This window comes from Aquila chrysaetos, chromosome 5, assembly GCF_900496995.4.
Source record: "Aquila chrysaetos chrysaetos chromosome 5, bAquChr1.4, whole genome shotgun sequence".
In the NCBI taxonomy this organism is placed as follows: domain Eukaryota; kingdom Metazoa; phylum Chordata; class Aves; order Accipitriformes; family Accipitridae; genus Aquila; species Aquila chrysaetos.
The window spans coordinates 31,388,443-31,404,721 of record NC_044008.1 but is presented as its reverse complement, the minus strand read 5'-3'; the positions used below and the strand labels follow the sequence as shown (position 1 = coordinate 31,404,721).

At 37.5% G+C, this 16,279-nt stretch overlaps 1 long non-coding RNA gene across 4 annotated transcripts in view; it reads right to left on the bottom strand.

The window, feature by feature from the left end:
- The window catches only part of LOC115342114, a 32,371-nt gene extending 16,533 nt beyond the window's left edge, over positions 1–15,838 (bottom strand). For 2 of the 4 annotated variants that reach the window (XR_003923642.1, XR_003923644.1), the window contains exons 1-4: positions 15,697–15,838; positions 11,638–11,714; positions 7,498–7,624; positions 1,955–6,585 (exon numbers count right to left, since the gene is read on the bottom strand). This is a non-coding gene — a long non-coding RNA (uncharacterized LOC115342114). The remainder of the gene's footprint in view (positions 1–1,954; positions 6,586–7,497; positions 7,625–11,637; positions 11,715–15,696) is intronic. The other 2 variants (XR_003923643.1, XR_003923645.1) reach the window with 2 other exon arrangements.
- Between the last annotated feature and the right edge of the window lie 441 nt (positions 15,839–16,279).

The following is a 16,279-nucleotide window of genomic DNA, read 5'->3' as shown; positions in this document are numbered from 1 at the left end:
TTTTACATTTCTGTATATTCTGTTCAAACCATAATATTTTCCTTCTAGTCTTTCAAAGGACATTTTAGACTTGTGTTGCAGTTGTGGTTTATATTCTTGCTTCGGTCCCTTAAGTTTAAATGCTTCTCTTGTGTGTTGAATAGGGTATTACAAACTAGACAGTAAAATCCAAAGCACAAACACTGTAAAATTCAACTAATTTTAATACTTAACTCTTTTCCTCCATAAAAAACTGTTTTGTTGACTATAATAAACTTTTCCATTCTTAGTAGCTCTGTTTAAATTCTTAAGCCAAATTATCTGGAAAGCAGGTCTTCTGATGCATGAAAGAAATGACACTTTTCTAACTCATGCAATGGAAGAAGTCATTTAGTGTTCAAATACATCTAAGGCAGAAACTTCATGCCTACATTTCAATAGTACTACTGGATCTGCTGGGCTGAAACACTGCACTCTTTTTCATCAGAAACGGTGTCTTTAATGACTAGGCTAAAGACAGAATGTCGGTCATAAATGCTCAGTAAACGTTAATTGTTTTACATGATTTGGAACATGCTTAGTACATAATTTTCATCCTTGCCATTTTAGACATTTCTTTTCATTCTCCTGCTCTGTCTCCTAATGTAATTAACATTAAGAAGATGTTTATCAAGGATACAATTTTAAGGACACCTTCTGCCGAAGAGGCCTCATTAAGAGCTTTTGAAATATAGAATACTAATGAAAGCCTCTTGTGGCAAGACATTTAGTTAAGGACCCACGCAGCTTAGGGTGTCTCAGTTTAAGATATTACTGCTAATGATGCAGACAGTCTCATTTAAGGAAGTATCAGTTCAGTGTGTTCTGGTGAACTCAGTTATGGCAATAAAGATGAGACCAAATAAAATCAGGCATTCACAGGAAAAAAATACCTCAAAATAACCTAATAGGAACATTTCTTCTTTACTTTTCTTTTTCAAGAAATGAATTACAGAGAAAATAAAGTAATAACATCCATACACTGGGAAAGTATGCAAGTTTACAGTATCTGGTTTGAAATCCTATTTACTCTGCTTTCAGGAAAATGCAGATTGGTTTAATGGAGTACAATTTCACTGTCATAAGACTAAGCTGTTAGCACTGCCTGTAGCATTTCAATCCTAAATGGCCCATGCCTCCTCACGACAGAGCAGTGCCCCAATGGGACACATGTGGTAGGTGTTTCTGGAAACTGTATTCTTGATACAGTCCTATTGGTTTTACATCTATAACTGGTCACTAGAACCACTGAAGAGTAAGGCTGTATGCCTACGGGGTTAAGCAAAAGGTAAATGAGGATTTTGAGGATGCTAGTGCTGCATAAATACGAGATAGCCATGCTTAAGTGCCATCTAATGTATTTCAGCCTTCCTTATCTGGCCAGCTCTCCAGCACTTCTGTGACCACTGTCACTGTATCAAATGCTGTGTCACTGTACGCTTATCCTTTCTTTAACCTCTTTTCCAGGTGTTCACTGTCAGAAGCAGGGCACTGTCAGAGGCAGGAAAATAGAACAGATGGATCCTTCATCTGAGGGCATGGCTATCTCCTGTTATTTTCTTATGCCAGTATTCTTTTCTCCCTGTGCAACTCATGCTGTTCCAGCCGTAGCCTCTCTTTATATAATGACCTCTGTTAAAGAGGCAGTGACTGCAGGTAGTTACCTCAGATGGGGTCATTCCTTGCACACAGAGAATAAATGGACAGTGTTAAATACCATTTTGTTGTATCTATTGGTTAATGCTGACGAGTGGTGAGCTTAAACAAACATTCTTCTTTTTTTGGAACATTTATTTCCATTATATAACACCTCAAGAACATTCCTTATTATACCTCAATGTTCTTTCAAGGTTTTGTTTTTTTTTTTTAATTTCTCAACCAATCTAGTACCTACATGCTGTCCAAATGATTCAGAGTCTTCAAAAAATATACTCACCTTGCTTCAAATGGAAACACTTCCTGTGGACTGAAATAGAAGAAAGCATGAGCAGAATGTTTTACTCTGGCATCACTAATAGACAGAAAATACTTTCCAAAAACCAGTGGTTTCTGAGAGGCTTGTCTAAACATATGTATCTCATCATTGTACCTAATGATGCCGCTCAGTTTCACAGGCATTCTTTTAACTGCTTTTTGTGCTGTCAGATAACAAGCATCAATTGTTCCACAGTGGTATTTAAGATATTTTTCTCTTTTTTAATGAGGCCAAAGCCAGGTCTGTTCTGTACTGTCAGAAAATCAATCCAGTATTTACATATACTTTCTTCAATAATAAAGTGTTCTCACCAGTGATGAAATACCCTGTAATATTTTGACTCTGTTTCTGGGCATCCTGCCTCTGGCCTGCTATCTGTCCTTCACTTCTTTCAAGTTCTTCTCATTCCAAATAAAAATGGATTCTAGTCAAGGGATGTTTGAGCAATTGAGGGAAAGGGAATAGAGGAAGCCTGAGAGATGGGTGTGCGCTGAAAGTGCACGCACAGCTGTTAATGCTTGCATGACTCTCTTTCTAAAATATAACGGTCCCTGACTGGAAACATATTTCTGACTCTGTAATGTATAGTTAGTTATTTGTGGAGGCAGAAGTTCTCTGCCATTCTTGATCAGCCAGCAGGGGTCAAATTGAAGCTAACATATGCTGGGATTGAATGGTCACGCCTCAGTAGTGTCTCTCACTTCTTTTCCAGAAGGGCAGAAAGTTCAAGAGAAGTAAGAAATGTTAATGCTCCTTGCTGCCCCCAAACAGCCAAAATATAGTCCTCTTACTCATTAGCAGAAAATTCAGACGGGTTCCCAGATTAACTCAGGGCAATAAACATGCAAATTCAAGACTTAGAGCTATGGGAGTTTTTAAAACCAGGTTTGGCTTCTAGCTCTGGAAACAGACATCTGAAGCATTTGGGGTTCTGTCATCCCCAACATTCACAGAGAATTTGTGAATTAGGCATGTTTATCACTGTTCAGTTGTGATATTATGTACAGGGCAGTTGTATTCAATTTCACGAAATTAGGTGGCCATTTAGAGCCAAATATGTTAGTCTATTTTATCATGTTAATAAATACAGAAACCCATTATCTACTGATTTATCATGGTGCTCAGAGTTGTTCTATAGTTTATGACAATTTACTTATCAAATAAAACATGCATATTGTTTTCTATTTCTTTGTGCTCCCAGAAGAGTGGTAAAGCTATTTTGGGTAACAGGCTAGTAACAATAAGAGAGTTAAAGCTGGAGGGTTTCTGGCGTTTCCGGAGAGATGTATTTCAGCTTGAATCACAACAATCACCTGTGGCATAAACGTACTAATCTGACATTTACAGACCGTGTGGGTCATTTAAAAATTCTCCAAACCACCAAGGTACTGATATTTGAATAAACTGAAAAAAAGCACACAAAAAGATAAAAACCTTTGCATTTAAATGTCGACTTTTCTGAATGATTAATTTGCTCATTTAATTACTACCTTTCTGTAGAGATCTTTTAATCCGTGCTTGCCCCTTAATTTTGAAAACTGTGTGTCTGTAGCACCGTCGCTTCCATGCTTTCTGAACAGCCTGGCCGTTGGTTGTAACCGTGCTTTCCTAGGAGCAACAGTCTCACTGTGACTTGAGCCAAGCCATACGCTTTGGGGAAGGGTCACGTAGTGATTTAGTTGTCTAAATTTACCTTTCTCAACTCACTTACTGTGGTTTTTTTGTGGTGGGAAAGGGGATGGCTTATCACTTCATGCATGAGCTCCTTTCCTATAGCTGCCAGCTTTAATCTGATCTGCTCGTTTTCCTCAGGTACTCATGCTCACAGGGAACATGCATCAGCAGAAACTCTTTCCTTAACTGACTTACAATGCAGCCATCCTCTCCAGGACCAAAGACTCTGCCCTCTCTCACCTCCTGCTATCCACCAGGCGTGGTAAGAGATCTGCTAGACATAAACAAACCGCTGCGGGGAGTTTCGTCTCCCATCCTAGCTATATCGCAGGAGGGCACAATCTGAAAGATTCAAAAATAAATGGCGCTATTTTGCAGCAGCTCTTTGGTGTTTCCATGTGAGTGCTTCCGGCTGTATTACAGTTCACTGGATTTTGCAAACACAATCAAGTCTTGTTTCCCTAGACATTGCTGTTGCGCAGCAATTGTATGCTCTATCACATCGCTCATTTGTCCTTTACCGCCTGTACGTGCCTAGGGAGCAGTAGATCTACCTGGTCTTTTGCAGAAAGATGTACCTAGATGGCCAGGTACGTGTCAGATATGCAGTTGTGCAGGACCTCAGTTGACAGGTCTTGAATCAGAAGCCATGCAGCTGCATTACTGTGTTATTGAGTCTGACAGTGTGGCCACAAACACATCTGCTTCCAGCTGATGGTTTATAGCTGGTTTGCATCCTCTCACCCAGACATACTGGAAAAACAAGTAAAGACAGTCTGAAAAGCATCAAACAAAGGTAACCCATGGTCACATAGGCATATTTTTAAAGACCTGTATTATGTGTGTACCTACTAGGAGCAAGTGGAAAATGCACATTCTGGAGATTTTGATGTTCCAGAGCTAAAAGCTCTTGATAACTGAAGCCAGAAATGGCTGGACAAGAGGTAGCCTGTGGCAACAGGCTCTTTAGAGAAAAGAAATGCAGTTTCTCTTCCAGATCGTTATTTCTCTTCTTTTTTTACTCTGCTACTAGTCATTTCTAGCCATATCAATGTGCAAGGCATTTTGTAGTTAGTGTATTTTTTTCTATTCACAAAAATCAATTTTGCAATTCACAAAAATCAATTTGAAAAATCAATGGCAATGTCATGTTTGTTATGTAAGAATGGAGTCTCACTGGTTGCTATTTGCCTGTCAGTTCCAGCATCACATACTGGTGGCATAAATATATAATTTTTTCAACCACAACAAATACTTGCTTTTGTTTCCATTCTATAACAAATATGACTCTAGCTTATTTAAATAAGAATTAGCTGAGATAAATTTAGAAACAGAAAAAAATGAAATTTGTTGTTCAAATTTTTCATTTTCAAATGTTTTCCTTATTCTTGTTAAAATATTCCTATTGCTTACAAACAGCAACAGAACTTATACTTGCATTACTGGGCAGTGAGGTTACATTTTGCTATTTATATGGAAAATAACAACTTTAGTCAGGCTTCCCTTGAAAAAGAATGAGGATGACTTTATCATATAAAAGTAGAATTTGAAAAGTAGAAACTTAAAGCCCAAGTACAATTTAGTAGACAAGGCTGTAACAATGGCTGTTAAAAGTGACTGAACCAGAGAATCATAGAATTGCTGAGGCTGGAAGGCCCCTCTGGAGATCATCTAGTCCAACTCCCCTGCTCACAGCAGGGCCAGCTAGAGCAGGTTGCTAAGGGTGGTGTCCAGTGGGATTTTTAATATCTCCAAGGCTGGAGACTCCACAACCTCTCTGGGCAACTTGTGCCAGTGTTTGACCACCAACACCATAAAAAAAAAAAAAAAAAAAAGTAAGTCTTTTTCTGATGTTTAAGTGGTATTTCCTCTGTTTAAGTTTGTGCCTGTTGCCTCAGTGGGCACCACCAAGAGCGGTCTGTCTCCATCTTCTTTAGTCCCCCACCAGGTATTTATAGACATGGATAAGATCTCCCCAAGCATTCGCTTCTCCAGATTGAACAACGTAAGGTCTCTCAGCTGCACTTTGTATGGCAGATGCTCCAAGCCCCTAATTGTCACTGAACTTGTTCCAGTATGTCCATGACTCTTGTACTGGTTTCCCCAGAGTTGGAGCCAGCACTGCAGATATGTCTTACTGGTGCTGAGTAGAGAGGAGGGTCACCTCCCTCAACCTGCTGGTGACACCCTTCCTAATGCAGCCCATTAGGGTGAGGCTGCCTTTTCCATGAGGGCACGTTGCTGGCTTCTGACCAGCTTGTTGTCCACAAGGACTCCCAGGTTCTTTTCTGTAAAGCTGCTTTCCAGCTGGTTGGCCTCTACTGTGTGTACTGATGCACAAGGCTATTCCTACTCGGGTGCAGGACTTGGCCTTTTGCTTTGTTGACCTTCATCAGATTCCTGTCAGCCCATCTCTCCAGCCTGTTGAAGTCCCTCTGAAAGGCAGCACAACCATCCGGTCTATCAGCCGCCCCTCCCAAGTCTGTATCATCACACTTGCTGAGAGTGCAGTCTGTCCCATGGTCCAGGTCATTAATGAAGAGATTAAACAGTACTTGCCCCAGTATGAGCCCCTGGGGCACACCAGCAGTGACTGACCTATCAGGTTGCTCAGGCCTGACTTGCCTTCCCAGTCAGTCCATGCTGACTACTCAGTCACCTTCCTGGTGACTTGATGACCACACCTTCTTAACAGGTCTGGAAATGGCTTCCAGGATTATTTACCCCATCACGTCCCAAGGGATCAAGGTGAGGCTGACCAGCCTGTAGTTCCATCGATCTTCTTTCTTGCCCTTCTTGAAGATAATAGGTCTTCGAGTCCTCAGGAACCTCCTTCGACTCCCATGAACTTTCAAAGATAATTGAGTGGCCTAGCAGTGATATTGGCCAGCTCCCTCAGCGCTCATCATGAATACATCCTATCAAGATAAAAGGCATGTTCAGACTGTAAAGAAGGAACAACTTTCTGAAAGTATATAAAGCAATCTCGGTTAGAAAAAAATCTGGAAATCAAAACAAAATGTGTCTTGAAAGGAGGGGTTTAATTCAATCACAACTACTAAAGCTAAAATAGGAGTTACTATGGCAAAGTGCTTTAATAAAGATCACGCTTTCCCTTAAAATTAATAACTTATTCATACCTTATACAGAAATAAATTGTGTTTATACCACAAAGACTGAAATTGTTTGGAATTTCAGGTTAGTGCAGAGTGAATCTGGCTTCTTGGTGAGAGGTCTCTGACACTGATACCACTGATACTGCAAGCAGTATGTGAACTTCTGATAACTTTTCCAATGGAAATAACACTTGGCTTTTGACCCAGAAGTCCAAAGTGATTTTGATTTCCTAAAAGAAATTCTTTCTTCACAGACTATACTGCCATAATTCAGATCACCGGCAGTTTTCAAGTAGGAGCATTTGAAAAGTGACTGGGGAAGAGACGAGACCAAAATGGTAGTTGATCCTGGTTTGTTCCTTTCAAGTGGAGTAAGGACACGTCTGTGAACTCCATATCTGTATCTCTGCCTGCTGCAGGTGTCCTGAACTTCCTGCAACTATATAGGAGATACAAATTCTTTTATTCCCTGCATGAACTGCTGCTACCCCGAACCTGTACCTGAAATAGAATGAACCACCTTGACATTGGTAGATCAATTCTAATACTGTTCTAGTCAGTCTACTGTCATTCACTATCATTGGCCATTGTCAACTTTTCCCAGTAAAATAAAAGTCTCAATATCTTGGGTCACAGTGGACTGAAATATATTATTACCATAATTTATATGTGTTTGGCATCTTACAAGCACAGTGCATGCAAAGCTTTCTGTACCTGGGATGATGGGAGTCAGTAATCTAGCACACAGGATGCTTTGCAGCTCTTGCAGAGGACAGGTCCGGTTCAGTGATACATAAAGGACTTCATGGGCTTTTTAGCACCTGTCCATGGGCAACAGGATCTAATGTAGAAAATCAGAAAAAAAGTCTTGTCCCTGAATTACCTTAGTAGTTTAAAATATTTAAAATCCTTACTGTCTCAAATACTGTTCTAAAACTTCCTTCATCCAGCTGGGAGTAATTCTGTTCTTCCTTGCAGTACCACACTCTAAGTCAGAATTACTGCCACTGAACTTGGCAATTTTATGCTAGAGTAAAAGTGGCATAATAAATACAAAAATCTTCCCAGAAAGATATTGGTCTTGAGCCAGTCCAATGAAAGCACTCTTGGGTTCCTAAAAGAAATATGTGGATTATCTATGTACCCAGCAGCTTGGATATTTTCTAATGAATGATTTTCTGTGGAATCAAATGGTGTCAGTTATCCTAGGACTGAAATGACCCTGTAGAAATGGCCTTGAGAAAGCCTTAATAAATGAAGATTTGTACACTAGCATTACGGCAGCCAACAAAAGAAAAAATGTTCTTCTCAGTATGTGGCAGCTACTTTCCTTACTGCTGGGCAAAGATAACTTTCATCAAATTATTCTACTCATCCCTTCCTTCACTTTGATGCAAAGTGTGGCAGGTGGTTGCTTTTGTTTCTTTCTACCATGTGGAGAGATAATAAACTGCACTTTCTTGATCTTCTTCCTGCTTAATATCTCAAACCCTCAACCTACCTACGAATCATTCTCCTCCAGCATCCCAAGGAAAGAGTTAAATCTGCTTGCTGCCAAGATCTGTTTAAGTGATATACACCTTTTGAAAACAATGGCAATGCTTCCTAAAGTGATTGCTTCTAAGAATATGACAATAGCCAGCCTGGTAATATTTGCCTACAGGTAAGAATGACTCCGTAACACCCACAACACTGGAAATTCGATGACTGACATGACCTCTCAGCAGTTCATAGATAGTGGAAAAACACTAGCCTAGCTAGGAAAACAATGCTGTACAGTTCTATATATCAGTTTGAAATATGGCACTGCCTCTACACACAATGTGTTGTGGTTTGTTTACAGAATAATTATTCTGATCTCATAAACTACATGCGACTGTCATTTATTAATATCAGATCACCTTATATTCCATGACAATTGCTTTTGACTTATTGTCTTGTTCTCTGCTGAATGCCATCTCATTTAATGAGACAGTATCACCTTATTAGAATGCACCTAGGAAAGTGTCACTGTGGCCAGGGCACTTCTAAAATAGTTGAGACAAATTAATATTGTCAAACCCAAGAGAGAGATTATAAATTCCCCTTTAAGCTGCCTTTGTGTCTTTCAAGGACAATTTACCCCCTGCAGATTTAGCTGATCCTGTAAGTACCTCACACTGTCATTCTGTGAAGTGTTTTAAAATGCTTTTTATACTCAGATTTTTTTTGCTGCTTACTATTTCTTTATGTATAAAAGAAAAAATAATGTAACTGCAAGTTTTAAGTTGTTGTTATAGATAATAAATACAGATGTAAATAGTATTGTCAAGGGAAGAAAATAATTTTAAGTAATCTTAAAGTATAATAGTTACATTTAGCTGATGCATCTAGAAAGCAGATCAGTTGAATTAGTCACCGTTCAGGTTCAGTTTCATTGTCAATAATTTGTTTTGAAAGTAGCAGACCTGTAATATCGGCTATTTATTTCCTTTCAGACTGACTTATTTTCAAATTCAACATATAAAACTCTAAAAGAATCCTCATTTCAAGTTCAAGGCAACTCTAAGGATTCTTGTATAAGAAATTCATCATGGATATAAACTACAACGTCCAAACACACCTCCTGTAGTGCCACAACTCACAAAATTCCAGCTTCTCTACCTCAGGCAGGTCCAAACTCAAATGACCTCAAACATTTTCACAACTCACCTTTCCCCTTGCAGCTTCCCAAAGTGAGAGTTCTGCAGATAAGGTTAACAAGGACACCTTTCACACACCACGCCTCACTCGGTGAACTCAGCAGGAGATATTTTTGCTCCTTTCTTCCGGCTAAACCTCCACTCGTGTCTTCCCACCAAGCTTGCTGTGAGAGAGTCTCCCTGCTTGTAGATGGAGCAGTTGCTCAGTATACCCTGCTACTGCTTGCAAACAGTTGTCTTGTGCATTTTTTCTGACCCCATAAAAAGCTGGCCCACAAAAAATGCGATTATTTAAAAACAGACGAGGCCTAAAACGATCTAGATCATTAACGAGACTGTTGTATTTGTCTTCTGGATTTTTGTCCTTCGGTGTGAAATTTGATCACACTACTAAAATTCATTTCACAACAGTAAGAATTTGAAGTTTCTCTCTTCCATAGCTCAATTTTGCATCTGATTACAAAATTTGAAGAACTGGGGCTTGAAAAAGACACTAAATATTTAAAGACTTACTATAAATGCTTCAGGCCAAATATCTGGAACAAGTTCATAAAAATCAAAACATTACATAGGAATATGAGAACTCCATTGAAATTCTGCTGAGGAACAAATTCTGTTCTTCAATTTTTTTTTTTTTTTCTTCAAAACAACTCTTCCTCTCTATATTTAATATGTCATTAATGAAAATTTTTAAATTTGAAACCAAATACTTCTGTTGATCTGAATGACTTCTTTTAAAAAATATTTAGAGATAAATTTCAAGTATTTAGGAAAGTATACAAATATATGCTAATTTGGGCCATCATTATATTTCAAAATACCAATATAACAAAAATTCTGAATTTTGAGAGAACTATACCATGACAATATCTGGCAACATTTCTTTTCTTCCTCCTTTTCTGAAACAAATTTAACACTAGCTAAAGGGAATAAAACAAGATTCAAGAAAGCAAGTAGGCAAAAAACCTTACCTGAAGCAAGGTAGTCAAACTGATTCTGATTAGAATTGGTACAGGTACCGTATTTCATTTCCCCCAAATACTTGCCTTCATCCAATATCTCATCTCCCTTACACCAGCACATAATTTCAGTGCAGACTCAGAGGTCCAGAAGCTGACCAAAAGAAGAATGTTCTGAATTATAATAGAATACACAATAGAAAATTGTATAGGGCGAGATCACAAGATCTAGGTATAGTGCAGCTTCTTCTTTGAGCTATATTCTTCGTATTTCAAATAATATTGATTTGTTGAGTTCATAGGTTCAATAACATTTATGGGTCCTGGTCTTCATCATGCTCCCATTTTACTGATGGTCATACTCCCATTTCCATATATCTTTGATTTTTTACCTTTGTCAGCTTCTTATTCCTTTGTTATTTGAGCCATGAAGCAGTCAATCTTAAAAATATGCACCATTACTATTAAGACTATTTAAAAATATTTTTGATTAGTGTTTACCTTTGCCTCAAAGGAGACTTTCAGCTAATTTTAGTGTCTGCCTAATCTTGAAGTACAGCAGCTCTAATGTACTTTGCATTAATATGTTTAAATCCAAAATTAAAGCAAACTGACAAGCTCAGTCAAAAAGAAAACTATCTTCAGCCTCCAGAATATTTCTTCTGTAGAGGAGGATTCCATATTATTTAGACACAAATCCTATCAAAATCATTGTTTGTTTAACAAAAAAAAGACATTTGGATAACTTTTTAAAAATAATGTGGTATAAAACAACACAGATAAAATACTTTAAAAGTCCTGTTTGGGCTATCCAAGAGTTTTGTACTTTCCCAAAGTTCATTGCTGACATATAAACTTTATGTTGTGCAATGTGCTTGTAGTTGGGGAAAAAATGGGCTTGTAGATGGAATGGGCAGGGGGAAGTAAAGGCAAGGGACAAGAATACTTTGAAAATAGCTGTTCCTTGCTTTTTTCTCCATCCCCAGCTTACTATTTGCAATAAACCTATCTATAAATTTCTGTAACTTCATGATCATTAAGTTCTCTGATAAAAGGAACTATTGTACCTAATGATTCAATATAATTTCCAATCTCAGACTAGGCAACCCAGGGCTGGTTATTTTACAATAATAGGTATATTTAGCCCACTCTTGTCAGGATAATTTTGAAGTCCAGAATTAATTAAGGAAAGCAAGGAAACAGAACTTAAAAACCTTTGTCTTAAATCCATGACTCTTCAGACCAATGAAGCAGACTTCTTCAGTGGCTGTAGATTTGTGTCCTAGGCAATCTAAAGAGATAGTTTTTAGACAGAAGGAAATCAGTTTGTATATAAAAGACAAATTAAAAGATGCCTTGCATTATGCCTGGCTACCAAAGGAAACAGCCTATCATCTTGTCAAACCTATAAGAGATATGTAGGAAATAAAAGAGAGGTTTCCTAATAATTTATTTATGAGAGACAGTAGTTTCCTTTCTAAATGAAAGAACTCAGTCATACTATAAATTGAGTATTATGCTGTTTGAGAAAATATTGGCACTACATTCTCTCTTTTCCTCTCTCGCTTATTCTGCACCAGTAAAGATAATTTTAAGTGGATTTCAGTTTCATACTGCTGAAAATATATTAACACATGCTGTGTTAGAGTAAAATTGCTTTGTATTATTCAAAATCAAATAATAATGGATCATGAACTCAACCTTTTTTCCTTAAATTTCTAGAAGTTTTCTACCTAGACTGTCATATCTGTGTTACTTCATCCTCTTTCTTGGAGAGGGCAAAAAGAAAGATACCCTTGACATAAGGACAGTAACCTAAGAGTCATCAGAGTGGACCACGAGTATTCTGATCTTCTAATGGCTCTATGAACTTGGGTAAATCTTTTATGACCAGGTCTAAAAATCAGATTTGATTTTGAACTGATTAGCTACAAAGAGAAGGAAGAAGGGATTCATAGCCCCATGTTAAGTTCACAAAATGGAGCATACTGGCTAAAGGATCATTTACAATGCCAAGGACAGGGGAATAAATCTTTCACTTCCCTACAGCTTAAGTACCAGCCCACCTTCAAGACTCTAGGTCTAAACACAAATTTGTAATTAAATACCTAATGTCATTCCTTTCAGTCCAGGGAGACCTGTGCTAAATGTTTCATCCCTCCAAGCAGATTGGAAGCCGTATCTCCCAAAAGAGTGTTTTAATCATTAGGCTCCACCAGGAAGGTGAGCTGAGGGACCCTCAATCTGTCCTCTTGATATTGTTCCACTTTGCATAAGAAAATAAGTAACTTCCAAAGAGATTGATTTTATTGCTCATATTAGAGCACTCATCCTCAAGGAAAGACTCAGGATTCCAGTTCATTCTTCCACTAATATTTTGCTAATTTATGTCGGAAAGGGAAAGCTACGTTTCCCTCCACCTCTGCGTGATTATATAATCAGTTTCTTACGGTCTTTGGCTGAGTCAATATTTAATTACTCTGTGTAAGTGGAATAACTTCAACAGAAAAAGAAAAATAGGAGCACCCAACTTATTACCAGTTACTAGCAGCTACAAGTACTTAGTGTTTGGGGTTTCTCAATTAAAAATCAAGTCTAAGGCTCCACAGATGGAGAATGGAAAAGAACAAGATCATCAGTATCCTGAAAACACTGCCTGTTTACTTGTTAGCTGAAAGACTTTCCAGGCACTATCATCAGTTGTTTAATTTTGCTCTCTATGTGACCTAATCTGCAGTGTTCTTGGTGAATGTTTTGCTTAAGCTCTGTAGATAAGTGTTTAGCATACTTGTCTTGCCAAAGTACTCAAGGTAGACAGGTCTGAAACAGTTTTAGATGTGATCAGAAGGTCTCTAGGCACCTAAGGAAATTAAATGTTGGAAATTTATATCCCAATGGACATTAGTTACCTTAAGCCTTAGCGTGAGGTTTGGGGATACAATTAGGAATTTAAATGCCTGAAGTTATAGTACTTAACTTTATCATCTAGTACTTTTATTTTCTATAAAATGCTACCATCCTAAGGTGTTCTATAAAAAGGACAAGCAGAATATCTCCAATGTATAATTATTGTGCAACCAAATGCATTAAATCTCACAATATTTAATGATCAGCTATGAGGCAAAGGAGCAAAATGCCAACCCGTATAGATAATTAACAAAAGACACCTGCTACTATGATATAGCAGAATTTATTCAGTGGTGTTACAGAATGTTCTACCTTTGCCAGCAAAAAAGCCCTGCAACGATAACACTGTTACAGTAATAGCTAGAGATTTTTCCTCATACTCGTGGGCTCTGCAGACATCAACTAATCTATAAACAACTATGGCATAATATAATATGACCATGTAGGAAACGGGCTAAACTTTGGAAATAGAAGTTGCAGTCAGATTTTCCTTTTTGAAGTGACTCGGTAGTTAATGCTTTATTGCAGTATAATGCGAAAACATTTCCAAGATGGTAGGATGCATACATTTAGAGTAGTCTCTCAGTCTCACAAAAAGCAAGTGATATTCAGTTTGTTCTAAACAACAACAACAAAAAAAGCAAAATGAAGCATGTCTGCGTTAGTCAAGGGCATACTGGCAATGAGAATACTAGAAATAGAAAACAAACGCTTTGCTTCAAATTGAAGTTAGGAATGGGGTAGACCTATGTTCCAAGAGGAGGTGGCTGTCAGGGGCTGGAGATGGGCATGGGAGCTCTGCTCTAGGTTTCCGCTGTCCCAGAAAGCTGCACCTTTGTTTCCTCCGCTTTGCAAATAAGCCTTAACCTGAGCTGATGGAAAACGTCTTGACCAGGTGAAGGACATTCATCTTAACTGCCCTCAGAGTTGATGTCTTGCACCACCATGAATACTAGCAATAGCTAATAAGGAAAATGACTAGTAGGTGACCGTTGAAGCAAAATGAGCTTGTTACCTGACACTTCGCCATCTTCATTAGAGAAGATTTATGCTAACTATAGGGACAACATCACCAGATTTATAGACCTAAAGTAATAAGAGGCAGAGTTGCTCTTTACTCAACAAAAGCACCGCTGTGGAGATTTATATCAGAAAGCCATTTCATCAGCTTCTGATTAATAATTTATTAATAGCATGGACTCATTCAATTATTTCTTTCTAATATTTTCACACTTTTTCTTTCTCCGCTAAAAATACAATTCATTATAAAATGCTGTCAAAGGTGACTGATGTAGTTGAAAATGAACCTCTTAAAAAGAAATATAAAATTCTTGTTTAGAAAAAAGATGCCAACTTTCATACCCACAAACTAATGACTAATAATGACCCACAAAATTACTAATAATTTTCATCTTAAAACAATATTTGACCATCCACTATTGCTTCCTGAAGAAAAATATTGGGAATATATTTTTACAGGGGTGAATAATTTTATTACCAGCAATATAATCTGTACTTATAGACGTTGAACTCTTAACAGGAGTAACAGGATGAAACTAAGGATAAGAAAATTTTGTCTGAATATTGAGACAAACTTCTTAACAGTGAAATCTATTATACAGTCATTTCTAGGAGCACATTATTTTCATATTTATTTTACCCTCACTGCCCCACAAGTCATTCTGATTTCAAGACCGAAGCACTTCATGGAGTTTGACTTTAAACACAAATGATTGAAAAAGAAAACTGCATACATTTCAAGCTAACCTTTCTGTGATTGCTTCTATTTTCTTCTTTTTGTACAACACCCGCTTACCAGGAATTCTAAAGCTCTGAGTAAGAAGTATGTCTGCCTGCTGTGGAAACAAATTACTCTTATTTTTTAACTCCATTTGCAAAACATTCTTCCAGATGATATAGTATTGTCAGATATAAGACAACATGACATTTTTACTGTCCTTTTTCAAAACAGATTTTGGCATAAGAAAGGGATTTCTCTACATACTCTACATTGTGCCACTTCATTAATTAATTTTTAAAAAAAATCTTAAACACACTCGGGAAGGAAGGAGGTCTGATAATATTACTGTAATATCAGTTGTTCACATATATTTTCCCTGATAGTTTGGAACTGGTGACACAGTGCATTAGAGAGTCTTTCACGATCCCAGGAATCATCTTTCTTGAACCAATTAAGAAGAAAAGATGTCAGAAAAAAAAAAAAATACTGTTTGATTTGGGAAGGGAAGTGATTGGGAATGATCAGTGGTGATTTCTCAGTTTTGTTGCCTACATGAGGCAATACATATGTGTATTATATGTACCTATAACTAAACTTATAAGAAAACCTAAACTGAATTTCTTACCTTTTTGCTTTTCCTTGGTCACCCTCAGCCTGGCAGATGGTGATGAGCAAGCAATCCAGGAGCAGCTCTAGTCATTATGAGCAATACTAATCTTGTCAGTTAATTTCACACAAAGCTGTGTGTGACCAGTAATAATTCTTTACACCCGTCTGTTCTTGCTGGTATGAGTAGATTATTTTGGGATGGATTGTCTTTATGATATACCCAGTACTTTATTTCATCCAGTCACCATGAGGGAGATGGGTATGAATAAGACATAATTAATGATGGATTTGTAGTAAATAATGTTACATATTTATTCTTCAGAATTCATCAGAGGAAATCTAGACATTTTTAAATTAATAGAAGTATTGTTTATAAAGGGTTTTGTACATAAAATGTTAAGAGGGACCTGAGGATAAGAGTAAAAAAAAATTTATTGAAAAATTCACTACAGGTGCAGGATTAGAGTTATATGATACACTGCCTCTCTTGCCATGTTATTTCTCCACAGCTGAGATTCATAACTTAGAGGTTATATTCATGCTGTGATTTTTAATACACATTATACTGATGCTTGTATGTCTTTAAATAAGCATCTGTA